Below are 24,540 nucleotides of genomic sequence, written 5' to 3' on the forward strand. Positions count from 1 at the left end.
CTTCATCAGGCCAGGCCTCTTTCCACCTGCCTTGCCCCACCCTCCAGCCCTGGGTCTCCTCATGAGGAAGCTGTGCCTGGAGGAGGAACTGTGAGGGGAGAGACTTCATCAGGCAAGGCCTCCTTCCGCCTGCCTTGCCCCACCCTCCAGCCCTGGGTCTCCTCATGAGGAAGCTGTGCCTGGAGGAGGAACTGTGAGGGGAGAGACTTCATCAGGCAAGGCCTCTTTCCACCTGCCTTGCCCCACCCTCCAGCCCTGGGTCTCCTCATGAGGAAGCTGTGCCTGGAGGAGGAACTGTGAGGGGAGAGACTCCATCAGGCCAGGCCTCCTTCCGCCTGCCTTGCCCCACCCTCCAGCCCTGGGTCTCCTCATGAGGAAGCTGTGCCTGGAGGAGGAACTGTGAGGGGAGAGACTTCATCAGGCAAGGCCTCCTTCCACCTGCCTTGCCCCACCCTGGGTCTCCTCATAAGGAAGCTGTGCCTGGAGGAAGAACCGTGAGGGGAGAGACTTCATCAGGCAAGGCCTCCTTCCACCTGCCTTGCCCCACCCTCTGGCCCTGGGTCTCCTCATGAGGAAGCTGTGCCTGGAGGAGGAACTGTGAGGGGAGAGACTCCATCAGGCAAGGCCTCTTTCCACCTGCCTTGCCCCACCCTCCGGCCCTGGGTCTCCTCATAAGGAAGCTGTGCCTGGAGGAGGAACTGTGAGGGGAGAGACTCCATCAGGCAAGGCCTCTTTCCATCTGCCTTGCCCCACCCTCTGGCCCTGGGTCTCCTCATGAGGAAGCTGTGCCTGGAGGAGGAACTGTGAGGGGAGAGACTCCATCAGGCAAGGCCTCTTTCCACCTGCCTTGCCCCACCCTCCGGCCCTGGGTCTCCTCATAAGGAAGCTGTGCCTGGAGGAGGAACTGTGAGGGGAGAGACTCCATCAGGCAAGGCCTCTTTCCATCTGCCTTGCCCCACCCTCTGGCCCTGGGTCTCCTCATGAGGAAGCTGTGCCTGGAGGAGGAACTGTGAGGGGAGAGACTTCATCAGGCCAGGCCTCCTTCCACCTGCCTTGCCCCACCCTCCGGCCCTGGGTCTCCTCATGAGGAAGCTGTGCCTGGAGGAGGAACTGTGAGGGGAGAGACTTCATCAGGCAAGGCCTCTTTCCACCTGCCTTGCCCCACCCTCCAGCCCTGGGTCTCCTCATGAGGAAGCTATGCCTGGAGGAGGAACTGTGAGGGGAGAGACTTCATCAGGCCAGGCCTCCTTCCACCTGCCTTGCCCCACCCTCCAGCCCTGGGTCTCCTCATGAGGAAGCTGTGCCTGGAGGAGGAACTGTGAGGGGAGAGACTTCATCAGGCAAGGCCTCTTTCCACCTGCCTTGCCCCACCCTCCAGCCCTGGGTCTCCTCATGTGGAAGCTGTGCCTGGAGGAGGAACTGTGAGGGGAGAGACTTCATCAGGCCAGGCCTCCTTCCACCTGCCTTGCCCCACCCTCCGGCCCTGGGTCTCCTCATGAGGAAGCTGTGCCTGGAGGAGGAACTGTGAGGGGAGAGACTCCATCAGGCAAGGCCTCCTTCCACCTGCCTTGCCCCTCCCTCTGGCCCTGGGTCTCCTCATGAGGAAGCTGTGCCTGGAGGAAGAACTGTGAGGGGAGAGACTCCATCAGGCAAGGCCTCCTTCCACCTGCCTTGCCCCACCCTCTGGCCCTGGGTCTCCTCATGAGGAAGCTGTGCCTGGAGGAGGAACTGTGAGGGGAGAGACTCCATCAGGCAAGGCCTCCTTCCACCTGCCTTGCCCCACCCTCCAGCCCTGGGTCTCCTCATGAGGAAGCTGTGCCTGGAGGAAGAACTGTGAGGGGAGAGACTTCATCAGGCAAGGCCTCTTTCCACCTGCCTTGCCCCACCCTCCAGCCCTGGGTCTCCTCATGTGGAAGCTGTGCCTGGAGGAGGAACTGTGAGGGGAGAGACTTCATCAGGCCAGGCCTCCTTCCACCTGCCTTGCCCCACCCTCCGGCCCTGGGTCTCCTCATGAGGAAGCTGTGCCTGGAGGAGGAACTGTGAGGGGAGAGACTCCATCAGGCAAGGCCTCCTTCCACCTGCCTTGCCCCACCCTCCAGCCCTGGGTCTCCTCATGAGGAAGCTGTGCCTGGAGGAGGAACTGTGAGGGGAGAGACTTCATCAGGCAAGGCCTCTTTCCACCTGCCTTCCCCACCCTCCGGCCCTGGGTCTCCTCATGAGGAAGCTGTGCCTGGAGGAGGAACTGTGAGGGGAGAGACTTCATCAGGCCAGGCCTCTTTCCACCTGCCTTGCCCCACCCTCCAGCCCTGGGTCTCCTCATGAGGAAGCTGTGCCTGGAGGAGGAACTGTGAGGGGAGAGACTTCATCAGGCAAGGCCTCCTTCCGCCTGCCTTGCCCCACCCTCCAGCCCTGGGTCTCCTCATGAGGAAGCTGTGCCTGGAGGAGGAACTGTGAGGGGAGAGACTTCATCAGGCAAGGCCTCTTTCCACCTGCCTTGCCCCACCCTCCAGCCCTGGGTCTCCTCATGAGGAAGCTGTGCCTGGAGGAGGAACTGTGAGGGGAGAGACTCCATCAGGCCAGGCCTCCTTCCGCCTGCCTTGCCCCACCCTCCAGCCCTGGGTCTCCTCATGAGGAAGCTGTGCCTGGAGGAGGAACTGTGAGGGGAGAGACTTCATCAGGCAAGGCCTCCTTCCACCTGCCTTGCCCCACCCTGGGTCTCCTCATAAGGAAGCTGTGCCTGGAGGAAGAACCGTGAGGGGAGAGACTTCATCAGGCAAGGCCTCCTTCCACCTGCCTTGCCCCACCCTCTGGCCCTGGGTCTCCTCATGAGGAAGCTGTGCCTGGAGGAGGAACTGTGAGGGGAGAGACTCCATCAGGCAAGGCCTCTTTCCACCTGCCTTGCCCCACCCTCCGGCCCTGGGTCTCCTCATAAGGAAGCTGTGCCTGGAGGAGGAACTGTGAGGGGAGAGACTCCATCAGGCAAGGCCTCTTTCCATCTGCCTTGCCCCACCCTCTGGCCCTGGGTCTCCTCATGAGGAAGCTGTGCCTGGAGGAGGAACTGTGAGGGGAGAGACTCCATCAGGCAAGGCCTCTTTCCACCTGCCTTGCCCCACCCTCCGGCCCTGGGTCTCCTCATAAGGAAGCTGTGCCTGGAGGAGGAACTGTGAGGGGAGAGACTCCATCAGGCAAGGCCTCTTTCCATCTGCCTTGCCCCACCCTCTGGCCCTGGGTCTCCTCATGAGGAAGCTGTGCCTGGAGGAGGAACTGTGAGGGGAGAGACTTCATCAGGCCAGGCCTCCTTCCACCTGCCTTGCCCCACCCTCCGGCCCTGGGTCTCCTCATGAGGAAGCTGTGCCTGGAGGAGGAACTGTGAGGGGAGAGACTTCATCAGGCAAGGCCTCTTTCCACCTGCCTTGCCCCACCCTCCAGCCCTGGGTCTCCTCATGAGGAAGCTATGCCTGGAGGAGGAACTGTGAGGGGAGAGACTTCATCAGGCCAGGCCTCCTTCCACCTGCCTTGCCCCACCCTCCAGCCCTGGGTCTCCTCATGAGGAAGCTGTGCCTGGAGGAGGAACTGTGAGGGGAGAGACTTCATCAGGCAAGGCCTCTTTCCACCTGCCTTGCCCCACCCTCCAGCCCTGGGTCTCCTCATGAGGAAGCTGTGCCTGGAGGAGGAACTGTGAGGGGAGAGACTTCATCAGGCAAGGCCTCCTTCCACCTGCCTTGCCCCACCCTCCAGCCCTGGGTCTCCTCATGAGGAAGCTGTGCCTGGAGGAGGAACTGTGAGGGGAGAGACTTCATCAGGCCAGGCCTCCTTCCACCTGCCTTGCCCCACCCTCCAGCCCTGGGTCTCCTCATGAGGAAGCTGTGCCTGGAGGAGGAACTGTGAGGGGAGAGACTTCATCAGGCCAGGCCTCCTTCCACCTGCCTTGCCCCACCCTCCGGCCCTGGGTCTCCTCATGAGGAAGCTGTGCCTGGAGGAGGAACTGTGAGGGGAGAGACTTCATCAGGCCAGGCCTCTTTCCACCTGCCTTGCCCCACCCTCCAGCCCTGGGTCTCCTCATGAGGAAGCTGTGCCTGGAGGAGGAACTGTGAGGGGAGAGACTTCATCAGGCAAGGCCTCCTTCCACCTGCCTTGCCCCACCCTCTGGCCCTGGGTCTCCTCATAAGGAAGCTGTGCCTGGAGGAGGAACTGTGAGGGGAGAGACTTCATCAGGCCAGGCCTCTTTCCACCTGCCTTGCCCCACCCTCCAGCCCTGGGTCTCCTCATGAGGAAGCTGTGCCTGGAGGAGGAACTGTGAGGGGAGAGACTTCATCAGGCCAGGCCTCCTTCCGCCTGCCTTGCCCCACCCTCCAGCCCTGGGTCTCCTCATGAGGAAGCTGTGCCTGGAGGAGGAACTGTGAGGGGAGAGACTTCATCAGGCAAGGCCTCCTTCCACCTGCCTTGCCCCACCCTCTGGCCCTGGGTCTCCTCATGAGGAAGCTGTGCCTGGAGGAGGAACTGTGAGGGGAGAGACTTCATCAGGCCAGGCCTCATTCCACCTGCCTTGCCCCACCCTCCGGCCCTGGGTCTCCTCATGAGGAAGCTGTGCCTGGAGGAAGAACTGTGAGGGGAGAGACTTCATCAGGCAAGGCCTCTTTCCACCTGCCTTGCCCCACCCTCCAGCCCTGGGTCTCCTCATAAGGAAGCTGTGCCTGGAGGAGGAACTGTGAGGGGAGAGACTTCATCAGGCCAGGCCTCTTTCCACCTGCCTTGCCCCACCCTCCAGCCCTGGGTCTCCTCATGAGGAAGCTGTGCCTGGAGGAGGAACTGTGAGGGGAGAGACTTCATCAGGCAAGGCCTCCTTCCGCCTGCCTTGCCCCACCCTCCAGCCCTGGGTCTCCTCATGAGGAAGCTGTGCCTGGAGGAGGAACTGTGAGGGGAGAGACTTCATCAGGCAAGGCCTCTTTCCACCTGCCTTGCCCCACCCTCCAGCCCTGGGTCTCCTCATGAGGAAGCTGTGCCTGGAGGAGGAACTGTGAGGGGAGAGACTCCATCAGGCCAGGCCTCCTTCCGCCTGCCTTGCCCCACCCTCCAGCCCTGGGTCTCCTCATGAGGAAGCTGTGCCTGGAGGAGGAACTGTGAGGGGAGAGACTTCATCAGGCAAGGCCTCTTTCCGCCTGCCTTGCCCACCCTCCAGCCCTGGGTCTCCTCATGAGGAAGCTGTGCCTGGAGGAAGAACTGTGAGGGGAGAGATTTCATCAGACAAGGCCTCTTTCCACCTGCCTTGCCCCACCCTCTGGCCCTGGGTCTCCTCATGAGGAAGCTGTGCCTGGAGGAGGAACTGTGAGGGGAGAGACTTCATCAGGCAAGGCCTCCTTCCGCCTGCCTTGCCCCACCCTCTGGCCCTGGGTCTCCTCATGAGAAAGCTGTGCCTGGAGGAAGAACTGTGAGGGGAGAGACTTCATCAGGCAAGGCCTCCTTCCGCCTGCCTTGCCCACCCTCTGGCCCTGGGTCTCCTCATGAGGAAGCTGTGCCTGGAGGAGGAACTGTGAGGGGAGAGACTTCATCAGGCCAGGCCTCCTTCCGCCTGCCTTGCCCCACCCTCTGGCCCTGGGTCTCCTCATGAGGAAGCTGTGCCTGGAGGAGGAACTGTGAGGAGAGACTTCATCAGGCAAGGCCTCCTTCCACCTGCCTTGCCCCACCCTCTGGCCCTGGGTCTCCTCATAAGGAAGCTGTGCCTGGAGGAGGAACTGTGAGGGGAGAGACTTCATCAGGCAAGGCCTCCTTCCGCCTGCCTTGCCCACCCTCCAGCCCTGGGTCTCCTCATGAGGAAGCTGTGCCTGGAGGAAGAACTGTGAGGGGAGAGACTTCATCAGGCAAGGCCTCTTTCCACCTGCCTTGCCCCACCCTCCAGCCCTGGGTCTCCTCATGAGGAAGCTGTGCCTGGAGGAGGAACTGTGAGGGGAGAGACTTCATCAGGCAAGGCCTCCTTCCGCCTGCCTTGCCCACCCTCCAGCCCTGGGTCTCCTCATGAGGAAGCTGTGCCTGGAGGAAGAACTGTGAGGGGAGAGATTTCATCAGACAAGGCCTCTTTCCACCTGCCTTGCCCCACCCTCCAGCCCTGGGTCTCCTCATGAGGAAGCTGTGCCTGGAGGAAGAACTGTGAGGGGAGAGATTTCATCAGACAAGGCCTCTTTCCACCTGCCTTGCCCCCCACCCTCCGGCCCTGGGTCTCCTCATAAGGAAGCTGTTCCTGGAGGAGGAACTGTGAGGGGAGAGACTCCATCAGGCCAGGCCTCCTTCCACCTGCCTTGCCCCACCCTCCAGCCCTGGGTCTCCTCATGAGGAAGCTGTGCCTGGAGGAGGAACTGTGAGGGGAGAGACTCCATCAGGCAAGGCCTCCTTCCACCTGCCTTGCCCCACCCTCCAGCCCTGGGTCTCCTCATAAGGAAGCTGTTCCTGGAGGAGGAACTGTGAGGGGAGAGACTCCATCAGGCCAGGCCTCCTTCCACCTGCCTTGCCCCACCCTCCAGCCCTGGGTCTCCTCATGAGGAAGCTGTGCCTGGAGGAGGAACTGTGAGGGGAGAGACTCCATCAGGCAAGGCCTCCTTCCACCTGCCTTGCCCCACCCTCCAGTCTCTGCTTCTCATTTTGTGTTGTATCATGTTGTGCACTGTGGTTTGCTGTTGTTTTATTGATTGGAGTTTAGAAATTACTTATTGTAAGTGTTGAGTGGATGTCTGTTTAATTTTGAAATGCTGATATTTAATATTATTCTATATTATTTTAATGAATGTTGAATGTTAATTTATTTGCATATTGTATTATGCATATTGTCTTATTTATATGATGTTAGCCGCTCTGAGCCTGGCTTTGGCGGGGGAGAGCGGGAAACAAATTATTATTATTATTATTATTATTATTATTATTATTATTATTATTATTATGCCATGGATCCTTGTTCCTAACTCTGAAAGAGGAGGTCGTGGAGCTGTTTCATGAAGGAAGATCTGAAGCCGGCTTTCAGAACTTCTGTGGGGATTCCATCCTGTCATGTTTCTTTACCACATGCTTGATAGTTAGACTCATAGAATCATAGGAACGTAGAGTTGGAAGGGACTCAGAGGGTCATCTAGTCCTGTCTGGATTAAATACAAAGACTTACTAGAAGGTGGTTGTCACCAATGGAAGCTAAGGCTCGGAAAAGACTAAATATGGAGGCCAAATGGCCGAAATATTGGGAAATATTAGAAAAAGTTGGAGATACTTGGAGGTTGCAGAGTTTTGAGAAATTAAAGGATAAAGTGCGAGATTGGTTACATTATGCTCAGATTAGGGAGATTTTTAACTTGGATAAAAAAACAGGTTTCCAGGTGGAAAAATCGAAACTAGAAACAGAATTGTTAGAACCCAAGACTAAGGTACTTTCAAAAATGTACAACTTGCTGTTAAAATGGAATACTCAAGATGAAACAGTTAAATCAGCCATGATAAAATGGGCACAGGACATTGGGTACAACATTATGTTTGCTGACTGGGAAAGGTTATGGACCACCGGTGTGAGGTTCACGGCATGTAATGCCTTGAAAGAAAATATTATGAAAATGATATATAGGTGGTACATGACCCCAGTCAAGCTTGCAAAAATATACCATTTGCATGACAATAAATGTTGGAAATGTAAGGAGACTGAAGGAACATTCTTTCACCTTTGGTGGACCTGCCCGAGGGTTAAGGCCTTTTGGGAAATGATTTATAATGAGTTAAAAAAGGTATTTAAGTATACCTTCCCTAAGAAACCGGAGGCCTTTCTTCTGGGCATTGTTGGCCAGAGGGTGTTAAAGAAGGATCGAACCTTTTTTATGTATGCAACAACAGCAGCAAGAATACTTATCGCAAAACATTGGAAGACCCAAGATTTGCCCACGCTGGAAGAGTGGCAGATGCAACTGATGGACTATATGGAGCTGGCGGAAATGACTGGTAGAATTTGAGACCTGGGAGAAGAGACTGTGGAAGAGGACTGGAAAAAGTTTAAGGACTACTTACAAAAACATTATAAGCTATATGAATGTTAAAAAAATGCACGATAGAAAATAACATGGCATCAGCAATTTAGTTGAAAGATATATGAGAATAAGCGATGTTTAAGAAAAAGATGAAACTTGAAGCAATATTATGTTTAAACTAAGCAGTTAAGTATTGGATAAAAATATTCAAAGCCTGAGACATAATATTTGAGAATTACAAAATAAGAACTGAAATAAGGTAATAAATTGCTGTTTATAACTTTATTATTGAAAACAAAGGAAAGGGAGATGTGAGGAAGTCCAAAGGTTATGGAAATATGATTTATGGATAGTTGTTTTCGTTGTATCTTTTCTATTCTATGTTTATTCTTTTGTTTCTCTCTGTTCTTTTTTCTTTATTATATCTTGGTGATGGTATTTTATATGTTTGGTATTTTTTGTTTAAAATTTGCAATAAATATCTTTTAAAAAAAAACAGAGGGTCATCTAGTCCAACCCTCTGCAATGCAGGAATCTCAAACTGAAGCCTCCATGACAGATTGCCATCTAACCTCTGCTTAAAAAGCTCCATTAAAGGAGTCCACAACCTCCCGAGGGAGACTGTTCCACTGTCAAACTGCCCTTAGTGTCAGAATGTTATTTCATGTAACTTGAAACCAAGTGGTCTCACCTTCCATGTGACAACCCTGGAGGTTTTTGAAGATGGCGATCTTCTCTTCCCCATACTAAATATTCCCAATTCCCTCTGTCAGTCCTCATAAGGCATGATTTCCAGCCCCTTGATCATCTTGGTTGCCCTCCTCTGCGCGCCTTCCAGCTTGTCAACATCCTTCTTAAATTGTGGTGCCCAAAATGGGACACAGCACAAAGTAGAGTGGTACTATTACTGCCCTTGAATGGGACACTAGACTTCTGTTGATGCAGCCTAGAAGAGCATCAGTTCCCCGTCCCCCTGCTGCATCACACTCTTGACTCATTGTAAGCTTGTGGTCTCCTTAGACCCCTAGATCCTAGTAGCCATTTTATTTGTTTTCTTGTTGTTAAATTTCTATAATGCGCTTCACTCAAAGATCACTCAAATATCACAGTGTGATAGCTTGCATTTTTGAGGTACAGAAAGCCTTAATCTAAGTGTAGAGATCATTTCTTACCTATTGATTCAAGTAGAAGGTTCTGGTATTTTCTCTGTGTGACACAAGCTAGAAGTTGGTGCCTTTTCTAGCTGGTGCAACCTGGAACATTTTAACTGACAAGTAAGTTTCCATTCTGCTGAGAGCAGGTGCTGTTTTGGGTTAAGCTGGTTTAAGCAAGAATGAACTGGTCCTGTAATCTTTCTCCCAAGGTCATGGTGCCTTTTAATAACAGGCCAGAGGGAGCCTGGTTTAATTCTCTCTTTTTCTTTCTTGGTTCTCCATCTGCTTTCTGTGTGTTTTTTCTCATTTGAGTGGTGATTTGTATGTGGTATATTTAACTTGATTCAGCATACAATGGACACTGGAGAATGCAAGGCCTGTTTCAGGGGATGTCAAGTACACTGGCTGGCAAGGGAGTTTCCCTCTCCCTCCTGTAGTTTCCAATTAGAAGTAACAAGCCTTCTGTTGTTCCTGGACACTTTCAGTCATCCGAGTTCTAGGGGACGGAGGGACTTCCCCACCACTCTTGACTGAAGAATCTCCTAAAGGCTCCCTCCCTCCTGGTTGCCTAGCTACTATCTCAAAAATGTCCAGCTCTCCCCACAATTGAGCAGCCTCTGAACCTACTGGTCTCTCAGCTTCTGGTGTTAAAACTTTCCCGATATAGGGCTGCCTTCAGATGTCTTCTAAAAGTTGTGTAGTTCTTAATCTCCTTGACATCTGATGGAAGGGTGTTCCACAAGAAGGCCCTCTGCCTGTTTCGCTGCAACCTCACTTCTCACAGTGAGGAAGCCAGAAGAAGACCCTTGGAGCTGGACCTCCAGGCTGGACTATGGGGCTGGAGATGCTCCTTCAGGTATACAAGGCTGAGGCCATTTAGAGGATTAAAGGTCAGCACCAACATGTTGAATTGTGCTCAGAAATGTACTGGGGGCCACTAGAGATAGGACCAGTGTTATATGATTCTTGTATCTTTATACAGAAGGGCAGGATATGAATGACAGAAATCATTTTTGAACAATATTTTTATTGGTAGTGTCATATAAACATACAAAAACATAATGAACAATAAGAGAAACAAGGGTACATAGTTATCATAGAATCATAGAATCATAGAGTTGGAAGAGACCACAAGGGCCATCGAGTCCAACCCCCTGCCAAGCAGGAAACACCATCAGAGCACTCCTGACATATGGTTGTCAAGCCTCTGCTTAAAGACCTCCAAAGAAGGAGAATCCACCACACTCCTTGGCAGCAAATTCCACTGTTGAACAGCTCTTACTGTCAGGAGGTTCTTCCTAATGTTTAGGTGGAATCTTCTTTCTTGTAGTTTGGATCCATTGCTCCGTGTTCGCTTCTCTGGAGCAGCAGAAAACAATCATTCTCCCTCCTCTATGTGACATCCTTTTATATATTTGAACATGGCTATCATATCACCCCTTAACGTCCTCTTCTCCAGGCTAAACATGCCCAGCTCCCTTAGCCGTTATGAGGGGTTTCTAGCATATGAAGCTTAAAGGTAAAGGGTAAAGGGACCCCTGACCATTAGGTCCAGTCGTGACCGACTCTGGGGTTGCGGTGCTCATCTCGCTTTACTGGCCAAGGGAGCCAGCGTACAGCTTCCGGGTCATGTGGCCAGCATGACCAAGCCACTTCTGGCGCACGGAAACGCCATTTACCTTCCCGCCAGAGCAGTACCTATTTATCTACTTGCACTTTGACGTGCTTTCGAACTACTAGGTGGGCAGGAATGTGAAGCTTATCAGAGTCCAATTCAGAGTTTGTGCAGATCTGTCTTTCTATCCAAGTACAATTCTCGATGAGTTGCCTTTGGTTGAAGGTCAGTTGCATGCAGGGCTTTTTTGCAAGGGAGGTGTTCATGGTCAGTTCCAGTACCTTTTAAGTGTGGAAAAATAGCACTGATGGCATGAATGTTTTGATGATGATACATTCAATAAATGTAGACCAAACATGTTGAAATTTAACTGCTTCTGTTACTTTTCTTTGTGCTTTAACTTTGCAAATGAAGATTTACACTAATGCACTTTGCCATCTTTCCTGGTACAAGTGTTGAGATAGAAAGCTTTCCAATATTGCTAGCAGAGTTTATGAGGAGTAAGGATTCTTCTGGGGGATATGCTTTGAAGGTAAAGTATGTACCCGGCCTAAATAAAAAAAATTAAACTAATAACTTTTGAAAAAATAAGTAGTATAACAAATCTGAAACCAACATTAGCCTGGGTTTATGCTTTATGTGAAATGCTGATTGGATATGATCAGCAGCCAATCAGGAAATGGTATAGCCTAAATGGGAGGAGTTCTGGAATGCCTGACATCACAAGGGAGGTGGTTCTTAGCCAGTGGAAGGATGAAAAACCCTTAGGAAGAAATTAAGGAAAAGATTGTTCCATGACAACATCAAGGTATCCAAACAGAAATAAGTCTGATGGGTGGAACACTTTCCTTACAAGCTTTGATATTTGCAGGGTCTCATTCCAGGGCCAAAAGGTCACTAAGAGGGAAAATGAGAGGGAGCTTTTATAAACTACAGATGGTTTTTCTCTTTTAAATACAAGAACTCAGGGTCATCCAATGAAACAGAGCGGTGGAACATTTGAGGGCTGTGTACAGGTGCTGTATTACCAGTTGTATCACTGTATTACTGGCAGTTTGTCCAATAGCAACCACCAGGCAAGCAAGAGGTTCTTTGGATTCCACTGGACAGAGACTCTTAGGTAGAGACAAACTTTTATTAATTGGTAAACATTAGCAAAGAAATTGATCAGCAATGTAGAATACAGTCTAACAGAAAACCAACAGCAACTGGAATAAACTGTAAAGCCAATAATATAATCTATAAGCAGGCAGCCCTGTTTAGGGAAGTTTATAATGACTGATGTTTTAATGTATTTTTAATCTTTTGTTGAAAGCCGCCCAGAGTGGCTGGGGAAACCCAGCCAGATGCGAGGGGTATGATTTATTATTATTATTATTATTATTATTATTATTATTATTATTATTATTACTATTACTATTATTATGCAAAAGATCTTAGGCCACAATAATCATAAAACAGATAGAATAGGTTTAGTTCTTCATGTCTCCCCAGCCAAAGGAGATCTGTAAGGATTATCAGGGACACTTCAGACTGGCAGACGGTCGTTCTCTTCACATTCTGGTATGGAGCCTAGAACAATGTATCAAGATCTCCCTGTCACCAGCTGCTGGTCTTTATATAGTCCATAGTGAAGGTCTCATTCCAAGCTGGCAACAGATGTAATTCATGATGTAATTCCATTCCCATCCTTTGATCTGACCTGGGAGTCAACACATGTGGGTGTGAGCCTTCATTTGCATTCTTTATCTGTGCAGTTCAGTCAATGTAAGGTTACTTTGCTCCATCCATCCCTCATGCAGTCAGGTGTTTGTTTGTTTTTTTACAAATATTTATTAAATTTTCACAAATTTTTAAAAACACATACAATACACACAATACAAAGATATACATACAATAACAAACAAACACGTATAATTTCAACTCCTTTTTTCTTAAACTTACTTCATCGACTTCCCCATACCTCCCCTTTCTGCATTCCAATTCCCAAAATTATTTCAGCAAATCCTTCCCCTTAATTTTATCCAATTTTTTCCTTTTCTTTTCTTTTACTTAATCTTTAACAGCTGTAATCCCTTACTTTATATAACCACAACATTTTAACATTCATTAATTTTGCAATATTTCTTAAGATAAATTTTAAATTTCTTCCAATCTTCTTCCGCCGTCTCCATGCAGTCAGGTGTTTGATAGCTAGCCAAGTCATGAAGTTGCTTTCACTTCTTCTCAAACAGCCAGGTTCCTTATATTAAAGCTACAGCTACATGGCAAATCACATTCTGTTTTATTCTCTGGCAATACAGGTGCCCTGCTCTGATTCATGGGCCCAGTTTGTCAATCCAGATCCAGATCATGATCCGGATCATGATCCAGAAAATACAAGTCTTTGGAAAACCCATTTGCTAGCTCAGATGGCTTCAAAACAGAATTAGACAACAGCCTTCTTTCTTTCTTTCTTTCTTTCTTTCTTTCTTTCTTTCTTTCTTTCTTTCTTTCTTTCTTCCTTCCTTCCTTCCTTCAGCTGCAGCATCAGATGTCAGGCTGGGTCACTGCCAAAAGAAAATAAAGTGGCACACTTGGAGAGCCTGTGTAACAGCTTCCCTCTGTTTCTTTTCCAGGTCCATCTCATGGTCTCCAAAGTCTTGCTAGACTCAATTGGATTTACATGCATCCAACTGAGACCAGATCTAGGACTCCATCTTTTCTGATGATTAGGAGGTAGTTATATAATTAAATGTATATACCTTCCTTAAAGGGTGAGGAACATGTGGCCCTCCAGATGTTACTGGTCTACAACTCCCGTCATCCCCAACCATTGACCATGATGCCTGTGATGGAGGGAGTTGGCACCCAGGAACATCTGAAGACCTCATAGATCCCACACGATCTATGAAATGGTGAACATTTGGCAATGTATTATGGGGAAGCCACTTTCAGCCTGAGGGCTGGTATCTTGATGAAAACAGCTCTAGTTGCTGCTGCAGAAGGGACAAACACAAAATTGAAAGGCATTTGGACCTTTAGGCATGGTAATTTGGCACAGTAAGTAATCTTGACATAAGCAGATAGCCTCTAAATAAACACCAATGAATGTTGCAAAGCAAGATATTTCTTTTTAGCACACACCAGTAACAGATTTCAGCTGCAATAATAGCAGAACCAAAAACACTCCATCTGACCTTATCAGCTGATGTACAGATCAACCCATTTCATTCACAAAGAAGATTGCCCCAAATTTGATTTACCCCGTAAAATAAATACGGTATAGAGTGAACATATGGATCAAACCCATAACAGTTGTTTGCAAATGCTTACTGAACTTCTAGAAACTAGATGTCCAGGAGTTTAGAAAGATATAGAATGCAAAATGAGAATGTGCTATATTACCTTAAAAAAAATTAAAAATTCCTTGGAATCCATATGGAACATCTTTTTGGTTTAAAACTGATCCAGCAAAAGAAAAAGAAAGACGTTTCAAAAATGTCTTTATAGGAAAGAATTGTCTAATACTGATAGACACCAAAGTGTAATATTGGAAATGCCTCATTGAGACCCAATTTTGACTTGAAGTTGTTGTGCATATTAACTTTGTACTAAGGAAATCCTTGACCTTTGTAGATCTGCATCTACTTTAAAATTTATGTTCCTGTAATAGAAAGATTAAGTGGTTCTTTATAAAAGTCAATCCTTTATTAGGCATAGCAAACCACACATTATCAAACAAACACCATATACAAATTGTGCAAAATACGAATTCAGCATAACAAGGTTTGTCCCAGTCAGTTTTTTAACTCCAGAGAAAATCAATTTGCATAAATAATACAATATAACACTACCACATCACCGATCAATTAAGAACCACTAAATCTCTTTATAATGGCCCAGTCTTTCTACATGGACAACACTCAAAAATTCAGCCACTATTAAAGTAATTTGATTATTCCTGTCCGAGAGCAGATCCTTAACCGTTAGTGGCATAGAATTGAGCCTGTTAAGTTGTAAGGCCTCTAATAATTGTCTTCTGGCATAAATGCCAAATCAGAAGAAAAGAAAATATGCTCCAAAGTATCAGGTTCCTGTTTGCTACATTTGCAGAGATGCTCTGCTTCTGGGAGAGCCAAATATCTTCCAAGAGAGATTAAGTGCAGGACAACAAAAGCAAATATTGTGAGCTTTGATGCTTGACAAGAGACATACTCTGGGTCTTGAAGGTCAAGCACCCACCACCCAACCAATATGTTCATATTCTTATCCTGCATGCTAGAGAAAGCTGAGAGGACGGGGAAGCCAATGCCTGCAAGGCGTGCAACATCCAGAAGATATGGAATGCCCAGAAAGCGTAAAGCAGCAGCAAATGAAACTGGTGGTCTGTATACAGCACAGTCATATGGGATGAGGTTTCTCATAAAGAAGAGGAATGCATGGGAAAGGGAAGTTGATGGAGAGACAGGCAGGGAGTGGAACCAGTCATGTTGTGCTAGGGAGGAGTGCAGAGAGTAGCACACACAGCTCTTTGGGTGCCAGAGATCCCCTAATCCCCATAGAAACCCCAGGATTCAGCACACTCTTTGCTGCTGGCTGTGGTGTTCCTTTACTCTGTGCAGCCAGGAATTGCTCCATCATTAGGCAGAATGAGGCAGTCGCCTCAAGTAGCAGGTGCTGGGGTGGGTAGAGATATGAAGACCACACAAGCTGCACTGCACCTCCTCAGTTAGTCTGCTGCCCCATCAGCAGCATCGAAATATCAGCCAAGGGCCTGGCAAGTCTAGCTTCTGTATGTGGAATTATATGTATGGAGGGGGCATCTTGTCATTTGTCTGGGGTGCAGAAAGTAACATCTAAGGCTCCTGTCTTCTGATCCAGACATTTGTAAGAAAAGTTTCCTCAAGCAGCAAGGCATCTCACCTTGCCATCTCCACCTGCTTATCCTCCCAAGTGCCCACCCCCTGAGCAAGTGACTGTCTCTGGCTGATGGCTGCCACAGCATATGGAAGCCTTTTTCCTGGGCTGGGAATGGTATGTTGGCTACCGATGGTTAAAGCAGAATTGTCTTTCTTCAAGCATCTGGTTTTCAGGACTTGGTTACCTTCTTCCAATCTCCAACGGGTGAAAGATTCGTCATACTTGAGATTTGCATCCTTAGTGCCATGACACTGCTGATTTTCCTTCTATGTAAGTACATAATTAGCATTCTTTGCAACTAATGTCACGGGCGTTCCTTCAATTCCAATAGCATTTCCAAAAAGAGATGGCAGGATCCACCTTCCATTTATCCCTTTCATCTCTCTTTGATCTCATGGAGGGAGTTACAGCTGTCACCCAGTGAGAGCAATGACACTGTTTTGTTCTCCCTGAATAATTGAGTTCCAGCACTTGGAACAGAAGCACAGGCTAACACAAGTCCCTGGAACACCCTGGACAATTCCCTTTCCCAGCTTGCAATTCTCTGCTCCTTTCCCAAATAATCCTCATTTGCTGGGGGAGAGCCCCCATTCCTGATCCTCACCACCCTGTACTCTGCTAAGGCTCCATTCCCCTGAAGGAAAGTGCTTGGGGAAAACAGACTGCAGAGGATAAGGCCATGGCCAAAGTGGGTGAGTCCAGAGCCTACCTAAATATCTAGATATATGCAGGGCTATTTTCAATCGGAATTCACCAGGACTCAGTTCCAGCCCCTCTCAGGTGGGCTCTGTTGCCAATCTAAGAGAACAAGGGAGATATTTAAGGTGAGTTCCAGTGCCTCTTTTTTTTAGAAAAATAGCACTAGATAGATGAACAAATGGCCTATATTAAGAGCTAATTCATATTTAAAGGGCACTCAAAGTAAGCAAAGCTCAGGGGGAGGAAACCAAATGATCCAGGAATTTGCATACAGCAGGGCATTTGGCAGCCTGGCAAATGCATGCCCACAGGACAAAGAGGACAGGGGTATCTAGAAACCCAAAAATCTAAAGCTCTCAAAGGAAGGCCAAAGCATCTGATGACAGAGGCAACAGGCTAAATGGAAACGGGACTTCAGACCAGCAGGACAGCCGCTATCAAGGCATAGGAAGCCTCAATATAAGGGTAGGGAGAAGAAAATATTAATAGAAATCGTATTTATGTTTTTGTTGATATGATTTTTTTATTCACCCTTCTCTCTAAGGTCCTGGGGCACATGAAAAGTCAGCAATTTAAATTCAATATTAAAAGCAGTTTGAAACCAAGTATCCCCTCCCCCAGGTCATCAGACCAGGGTGCTAGAAAACAATTTCTTCATTTCTTTTCTACCTACATCCTTATTAGATCAGAAGGAACTGAAAAACAGAGAGGAGTTTCAAATGGCAATGACCATGATTCGAAACTTTGTTGTTGGGATTGATTCAACCTATAAGGATAAGGATGGTAAGCATTTTATATACAAATCCTCACTTTTGCTAGAATATGTTTAATTTAAACGGACTTCAATTCCTGTAGTTCCCTTTGGGATTCATATTGTGTGAGCAATACACATATTCAATGAAACTCATCACCCAATAGAGTTCATCACTTTTTCATTGCTCAGCATGAAGAAAAGCAGATGGTTGTGATTCTCACGTCTCCCCACTAGAAATGGTGTCCTCCCCCATCACACTGTTAATTCACAATGTTTGTGCTAGTGCTAGATTTTAGCACTAGTGCAAAGGAACTTTGCCCCCACTTCTCCCTGCATGTCATCACCGAAACTGCACATCAGAACAGAATGGAGGGAAAGGGTCTGAAGATTGCATTGCACAAGGAGAAATTCCTGAGCTTACAGAACGCCCTCTTTAGAACTATGTGGAAGGCAACCCAATATTCATCAGAAAAAGAGTTTGGGTGCCTGTATTTTCTTAGATTTCAGAAAGCATAATAGAAAACTGTAAAGTAATCTTTGCATATCTGGCTTTACTGTGTGACTCAGTGGGGAATTGTTTTGTGACCCTGTGATTCCCAGCAGAAAAGGAGGACAAAGGAGGGGAACATTAGAGATACTTCATGAGCCACTTTCAATATGAGAATAGGATAGTGGATTGCATGGGTCTTTGGTCTGATCCAGCTGCAGGGGTCTTCTGAGGCTTTCCATTGGTGATCTCAGCCACAGAGAATCAAGTCTGTCCTCATATTCATAAGAACCCCATCCTGGAGCTCTGCTTCTTGTTTCAGGCTAAAGTGTTTTTAAATGTTTGAAAATGGTTTCTTAATATCTGCAGATTGTTATTTCAGATACTCCTGCCTTAAATTGTTTCAAATCTTTTAGACTTCCAAATACTCGCTGCAGCTCAAAACATATCAGAGGAAATGGTGTATTATGCCAACATAAATGATCAACTGCAAAAGGAAATTGGTAAGCTACCCTACGATGCTGAAGAATTGTAGTGCAGTGGGAACCTGCCCTGATTCTGCCCCAGCTGAAAGCCCCTCCTCTAGCTGAATACTCTTAGAGCCAGAGCAGAAAGCTGTCCTCCTTTGCACTTGGCCACCCTAGGGAAACATCAGAGAAATTCAGTTCAACTCTCCTGATCTGCTGAATTGATTTAGCTTCTATGGTGAGGAAAGAAAAGACTGCCATTCTTTGCTATAGAAGAGACGATCAAAACAGGTCAGCTAAAAGACCTGTCCTTTATTATATTATATATTATATTATATATTATATTTGTTGGGAAACTGCCAGGGAGATATTGTCCATCATGGCCCCAAGCCGGCTGCCGGACGTCCATCGATCTCCCGTAGACAGGCAGACCCAGCAGTTAGCGACACGAAGCCGTTCTGGAAATAGATTGCCACATTCCAGAGCTTGTGCACACTGTTCTTTATCAGAAGAAAACACAGCCAAAAGTTGCACCACAGAAGAGCATAATTTACAGACTTTATTTAGCGTTGAACAGAACAGAGGAAAAACATGACCGTTCTGTGTCAGTGGCTCTGACCGACTGAAATCGAAAGGAACAGCAAACAAACATCCTGTGAACAGGACATGCGCAGACTCTGTTACTTACAAAGCCTGCTCCCTTTTAAGGTGGAACGGAAATATCCTAACATCCTCCCCCTTTCCGTGTAACCTGTAGTACCTGTGGTTCAACCCAATTGCAACCTTTGTGTGTAAACCGTAAGTTGTTCTCTGTTAACAACCTTAGACAACAGATCAGCAGGAATTTCATTTCCTGCCATGTAGGACACCTGAATGAGTCCTTTCTGAATACACTCTCTTGCACGATGTAGCTTAATCTGCAAGTACTTGGTTCTCTGCTTGCAACTCTCTGAGTTCAGCAAAGCCAAACACGATCTATTGTCTTGATACACTTGTACAGGACATTTCACAGACACTCTGATGTCCTTAAACAGTTGCATCAACCATTCACAATCCATGAGTGAAAATGACAGAGCACTGAGTTCTGCTTCACAGGAACTTAGGCTCACTGTTGTCTGCTTCTTGCACAACCAGTCAAACAGGCAGTGGTTGTACATGTAGCATACTCCAGAAGTGCTTGTACCATCCGTGGTGTCACTTCCGAAACTTGCATCTGCAAAGATTTCAAGACCTCCAGTCTTCTGACTGGTGAACCTCAGCCTGTAGTGCATAGTCCCTTTCAAATAGCCGGCTATGCGCTTCAGAGCTTTCCAATCCTGAACCGCAGGATTGTTGGCATGTCTGCTAAGCAGATTACAGCTTACAGCTATGTCAGGTCTTGAACATCTGGCAATGAAATTCAGCTTGCCTAGAATGCATCTGTATAGCGTTGTGTCAGAAAACGCTTCAGCAGTACTGTCTACCTGGTAACCTGTCACCATCGGTGTGTCTGCTGGGTTTGCATCAACCAAATTCAACCTGGTTAACACATCAGCAATTTTCTGTGTTTGGTGTACCAGAAAATTACCTGCTTGGTCTCTCTCCACCTGCAGAGAAAGATAGTTGGATACCTCACCAAGATCCTTCATGTCAAAGTGCTCCTTCAGCTGAGCTAGGGTGCTTTGATAAAAAGCCTGATTCTTCCAAAACATCAGAAGATCATCAACAAAACATAAACAATACAGTTTGTTTTGCCCCTCCTCCTTGACAAACACACATGGATCAGCTTTGCCCTGGTGAAAACCTAGAGAAAGCAGTGTTTCAGTGAGTTTTGTGTTCCAACACCTGGCACTCTGCTTAAGACCATATAAGGATTTCCGCAGTTTACAGACCATTCCCTTCTGTATCTGCATCCCATCAGGTGGAAGCATGAACAGCTCCTCGTTCAAAATCCCGTACAAAAAAGCTGTATTAATGTCATGATGGGAAACATGCAGTTTCTCCTCCGCAGCAATCTTGAGCATCAGCCGAATGCTCTCATATTTGACTGTGGGTGAGTAGGTCTCGTGGTAATCCTGTCCTGGTACCTGTGAAAAACCTCTGGCAACCAATCTGGCTTTGTGTCTGACTACCTTGCCATTCTGGTCTGTCTTGGCCTTGAAGACCCATTTGCTGCCAACCAGTCTCATTCCTGGGACTACCGGTACCAGTTCCCAAGTTTGGTTCCTGTTCAAGGAATCAACTTCAGCCTTCATGGCATTAAGCCAAGGCTCAGCATCTTTAGAGGTTAACTCCTGAACCTCTTTGAAGCTTGAAGGTTCCCACACCTTCTCTGAGCTACTAAGAACAGCAGTTGCTGTCTTAGCAAACTCATCAGCATACCTCTTTGGAGGTCTGCCCTTGGTCGCCCTTTCAGACCTACGTACTAGACGCAAGTCTTCTGGACTCATCTCCTCTTTCTTAGGAGAAAAATGACCAATGGTGAACAGTGGTTCTTCCAGTTCATTGTCAGACGCATCAGATGGTCTGACTGAGGCCTTTGCGCTCTTGTAGTCTGCTGTGTCATCACTGTCACTGACACCAGCAGCAGCGCCGCCCACTGAACTGGAATCCGAACTCTGATCATCATCATCATCATCCTCATCATCCTCATCCTCATCATCTTCAGCAGCTTCCTCAGCTTTAGCTGCTTGCTTGACATCACCTTCATCCTCCTCTGGGTAACTCTGGAAAATTCCCACATTTTCCCCCCACTTAGGATTGTACTCAACACTCCTTGTGAACTTAATGGACTTAGAGTTAGTCATCCATACCCTGTATGCACCTTTTTCATACCCCATGAACAAACCATGTGCCCCACGCTTCCCAAGCTTGTTGGTTTGTTGTGTGCGTACCCACATGTCAGAACCAAAGATTTTCATGTGCTTGATGTTGGGCTTTTTGCCAAACATCTTCTCATAGGGGGTACAGCCAATGGGTGATGACAATCTGCGATTAACGCTGTAAACCAAATTCCCCAGAGCTTCCCCCCAAAACTTATCAGGGAGATTGGCATCATGCAACAAGGTTTTCATTCCTTGCAGCAATGTCTGATTCGCTCGCTCCGCAAGCCCATTCATCCATGGCGATCTGGGCGTTGACATGTCATGCTGGATTCCCTTCTCAGTCAGGAAAGCTTCAAACTGCTGAGAAGTGAACTCCCCGCCCCGATCAGTAAACAAACAGGCAATACGTTTACCGTGCACATTCTCCAACCAAGCACAGAATGCCTTAAACTTCGGAAACGCTTGCGATTTCTGTCCGAGCAAAAACACATGAATGTACCTGGAAAAAGAATCAATCAGAACCATGAAGTACCTTGCTCCCCCTAAAGAGGGCGTAAGTGGCCCAACCAGGTCCGCATGCACTAGCTGGTAGGGTTTGGAAGCCTGCCTGCTAGACTCCTTGCCTTTTGGAGCAACCTTCACCTTGTTCTCTGCACAAGATACACATTTCATGTGAAATTTACAGGGTTTGATGTTCAAACCCTCAACCACCTCTGGCATCTTGGCCAGTGCCTTCCAAGAGAGGTGACAAAACCTTCGATGCGCATCGTGAATGCAACCTGCATGAAGAACTTTGTTAGTCTGCGCAACACAACAAGAATCAGCATTAGATACAACAGCAGTGTCATCATAAGTTATATGGAACAAACCATCCATAAACTTTGCATGCAAATAGTCCTCTTTGCCTTTACTGATGACACAGACGCTCCTCTTGAAGGAAATCTGAAAACCACGCCCAGTAAGCTGTGGAACACTGAGTAAGTTGCTTGCTGCGCCTGGAACAAAAAGTACATTACTGATGGTAGTGTGCAGACTTGCAAGTTTCACAGTCCCTTCTCCTGCAATTTGCAACGTCCTTCCATCAGCCAGGTTGATCTCACCTTCTTGAGGTGTGAAGGAGATAAACAGGTGGCGATCCTTCGAAATGTGGCGGCTCGCACCTGAATCAACAATAAACCTGCCTTTGGCTGTTGGAGCAGTCTGTACAGCAAGCAAACCCTTGTTTTCCACCGGCGTGGGCTTTTGCAGCTTGCCCCCCGCTGCTCCTGGCCACCAGACGTGCCTTTAGCCTTTGGTGAAGCTGTGCCAGCAAACAAAACCTTGTTTTCCACTGGCGTGGGCTTTTGCAGCTTGCCCCCCTGCTTCTGGTCAGCAGACGTGCCTTTAGCCTTTGGTGAAGCTGTGCCAGCAAACAACGCTTTGTTTTTCCCTGGCGCGGGCTCTTCACCCTCCCTCTGCTTCGGGCCATCTGCAGGTGTCTGCCTCTGTTTACCTTTGCCTTTCCGGCCTCTGCAAAGGTGATGACCTTGGTTCTCACGAGAAACAGAGCTCTCAGCTGCCGACTCCTTGGCTCCCCCTGGAGGCTGGAATGCTGCCTGGGATGACGTGACGGTCAGCTCCCCCTGCAGCTTGCAACCGGTGCCCTCAGCATCCCTGCATTCACTCGCATTCTGGGAAACAGCTAGGACCTCCGATGCAGTCAAACTCTGGGCTGGGATGACTGGCTTGTGAGCAGCTTTCAAAGCATTCCACATTCCATGTGCAGTGGTGTTGCCAGCAAGCGTCTTAATTTCCTCAAGCGATACGGATAAGACTATTACGTCTATCGCCTTCGAATCATCGGCTTTCCATCTCTCTGTCAGAGGAACCGGGGGGGCCTCACTCACGGTATGCCACACCCGAAACTGACGCAGCAAACTTTCACACCATTTTGCCCAGGTTTCATAATTCTGCCCATGTAACTTTAGTGGACAGTCAGCATCTCCATAAGCTTGGAAAAACTCCATTTCCAGCTTTTTGCTTTAGCCGTGAGTCTTATTAACTTCAGAGACTCCTTATCTTGGCAGCCCATTAATCACGAAGCCTCTTTGGCGCAGCTCCCAGGCCAATTAAGCCTTCCGGAGTTCAAAGACTCCTTCCGAGGTAAACAGAAAAGCCAAAAGCCTCCCTCTTTTCTTTCGCTTTTCCCACGTACCTCTCAAACGCAGTCTGTTGCAGTTTTACTCTCCTGTAGGTGCTGTGAATCTGGGCCCATAACCTTGTTGTTGGGAAACTGCCAGGGAGATATTGTCCATCCCCAAGCCGGCTGCCGGACGTCCATCGATCTCCCGTAGACAGGCAGACCCAGCAGTTAGCGACACGAAGCCGTTCTGGAAATAGATTGCCACATTCCAGAGCTTGTGCACACTGTTCTTTATCAGCAGAAAACACAGCCAAAAGTTGCACCGCAGAAGAGCATAATTTACAGACTTTATTTAGCGTTGAACAGAACAGAGGAAAAACATGACCGTTCTGTGTCAGTGGCTCTGACCGACTGAAATCGAAAGGAACAGCAAACATAAACATCCTGTGAACAGGACATGCGCAGACTCTGTTACTTACAAAGCCTGCTCCCTTTTAAGGTGGAACGGAAATATCCTAACAATATTCCCCCATGATAGAGTGATTCTTGAATAGCACTTCCGAGGCAACTTCCGCCAACTTGGTCAGAGAGATTGCTGGGCAGTGGGGTGGTTGGTGCAACAGCAAAATATCTTTCCTGTTTCACAAGCCCTTCATCAGAAAGGGCCCGGTCTTATTCAACATCTTTATCAACGACTTGGATGATGGACTCAAGGGCATCCTGATCAAATTTGCAGATGACACCAAACTGGGAGGGGTGGCAAACACCCCAGAGGACAGGATCACACTTCAAAACGACCTTGACAGATTAGAGAACTGGGCAAAAACAAACAAGATGAACTTTAACAGGGAGAAATGTAAAGTATTGCACTTGGGCAAAAAAAAATGAGAGGCACAAATACAAGATGGGTGACACCTGGCTTGAGAGCAGTACATGTGAAAAGGATCTAGGAGTCTTGGTTGACCACAAACTTGACATGAGCTAACAGTGTGACGCGGCAGCTAAAAAAGCCAATGCAATTCTGGGCTGCATCAATAGGAGTATAGCATCTAGATCAAGGGAAGTAATAGTGCCACTGTATTCTGCTCTGGTCAGACCTCACCTGGAGTACTGTGTCCAGTTCTGGGCACCACAGTTCAAGAAGGACGCTGACAAACTGGAACGTGTCCAGAGGAGGGCAACCAAAATGGTCAAAGGCCTGGAAACGATGCCTTATGAGGAACGGCTAAGGGAGCTGGGCATGTTTAGCCTGGAGAAGAGGAGGTTAAGGGGTGATATGACAGCCATGTTCAAATATATAAAAGGATGTCATATGGAGGAGGGAGAAAGGTTGCTTTCTGCTGCTCCGGAGTGGTGGACACGGAGTAATGGATCCAAACTACAAGAAAGAAGATTCCACCTAAACATTAGGAAGAACTTCCTGACAGTAAGAGCTGGTCTTCTGGGTAGTTGTGTCCAGCTTGTGGCACTCCCTCCCACCCGATGTTAAGGAAATAAACAACTATCTCACTTTCAGAAAACATCTGAATGTAACTTTGTTCAAGG

The 24,540-nt window shown here is 48.0% G+C and overlaps 2 protein-coding genes across 2 annotated transcripts in view; both read left to right on the forward strand.

Moving 5' to 3' along the window:
- Positions 1-24,540, forward strand: part of LOC308594312 (CD209 antigen-like protein A) — a 156,834-nt gene that overhangs the window by 103,702 nt on the left and 28,592 nt on the right. The gene's annotated exons all lie outside the window — the stretch shown is intronic.
- Positions 11,722-24,540, forward strand: part of LOC308594281 (uncharacterized protein) — a 115,718-nt gene continuing 102,899 nt past the window's right edge. The window contains exon 1 of the mRNA XM_081207246.1: positions 11,722-11,880. The gene's annotated coding sequence lies outside the window, so the exon portion shown is untranslated. The remainder of the gene's footprint in view (positions 11,881-24,540) is intronic.

Source organism: Podarcis bocagei (genome assembly GCF_964188305.1).
Source record: "Podarcis bocagei genome assembly, chromosome: 9".
NCBI classification, from domain to species: domain Eukaryota; kingdom Metazoa; phylum Chordata; class Lepidosauria; order Squamata; family Lacertidae; genus Podarcis; species Podarcis bocagei.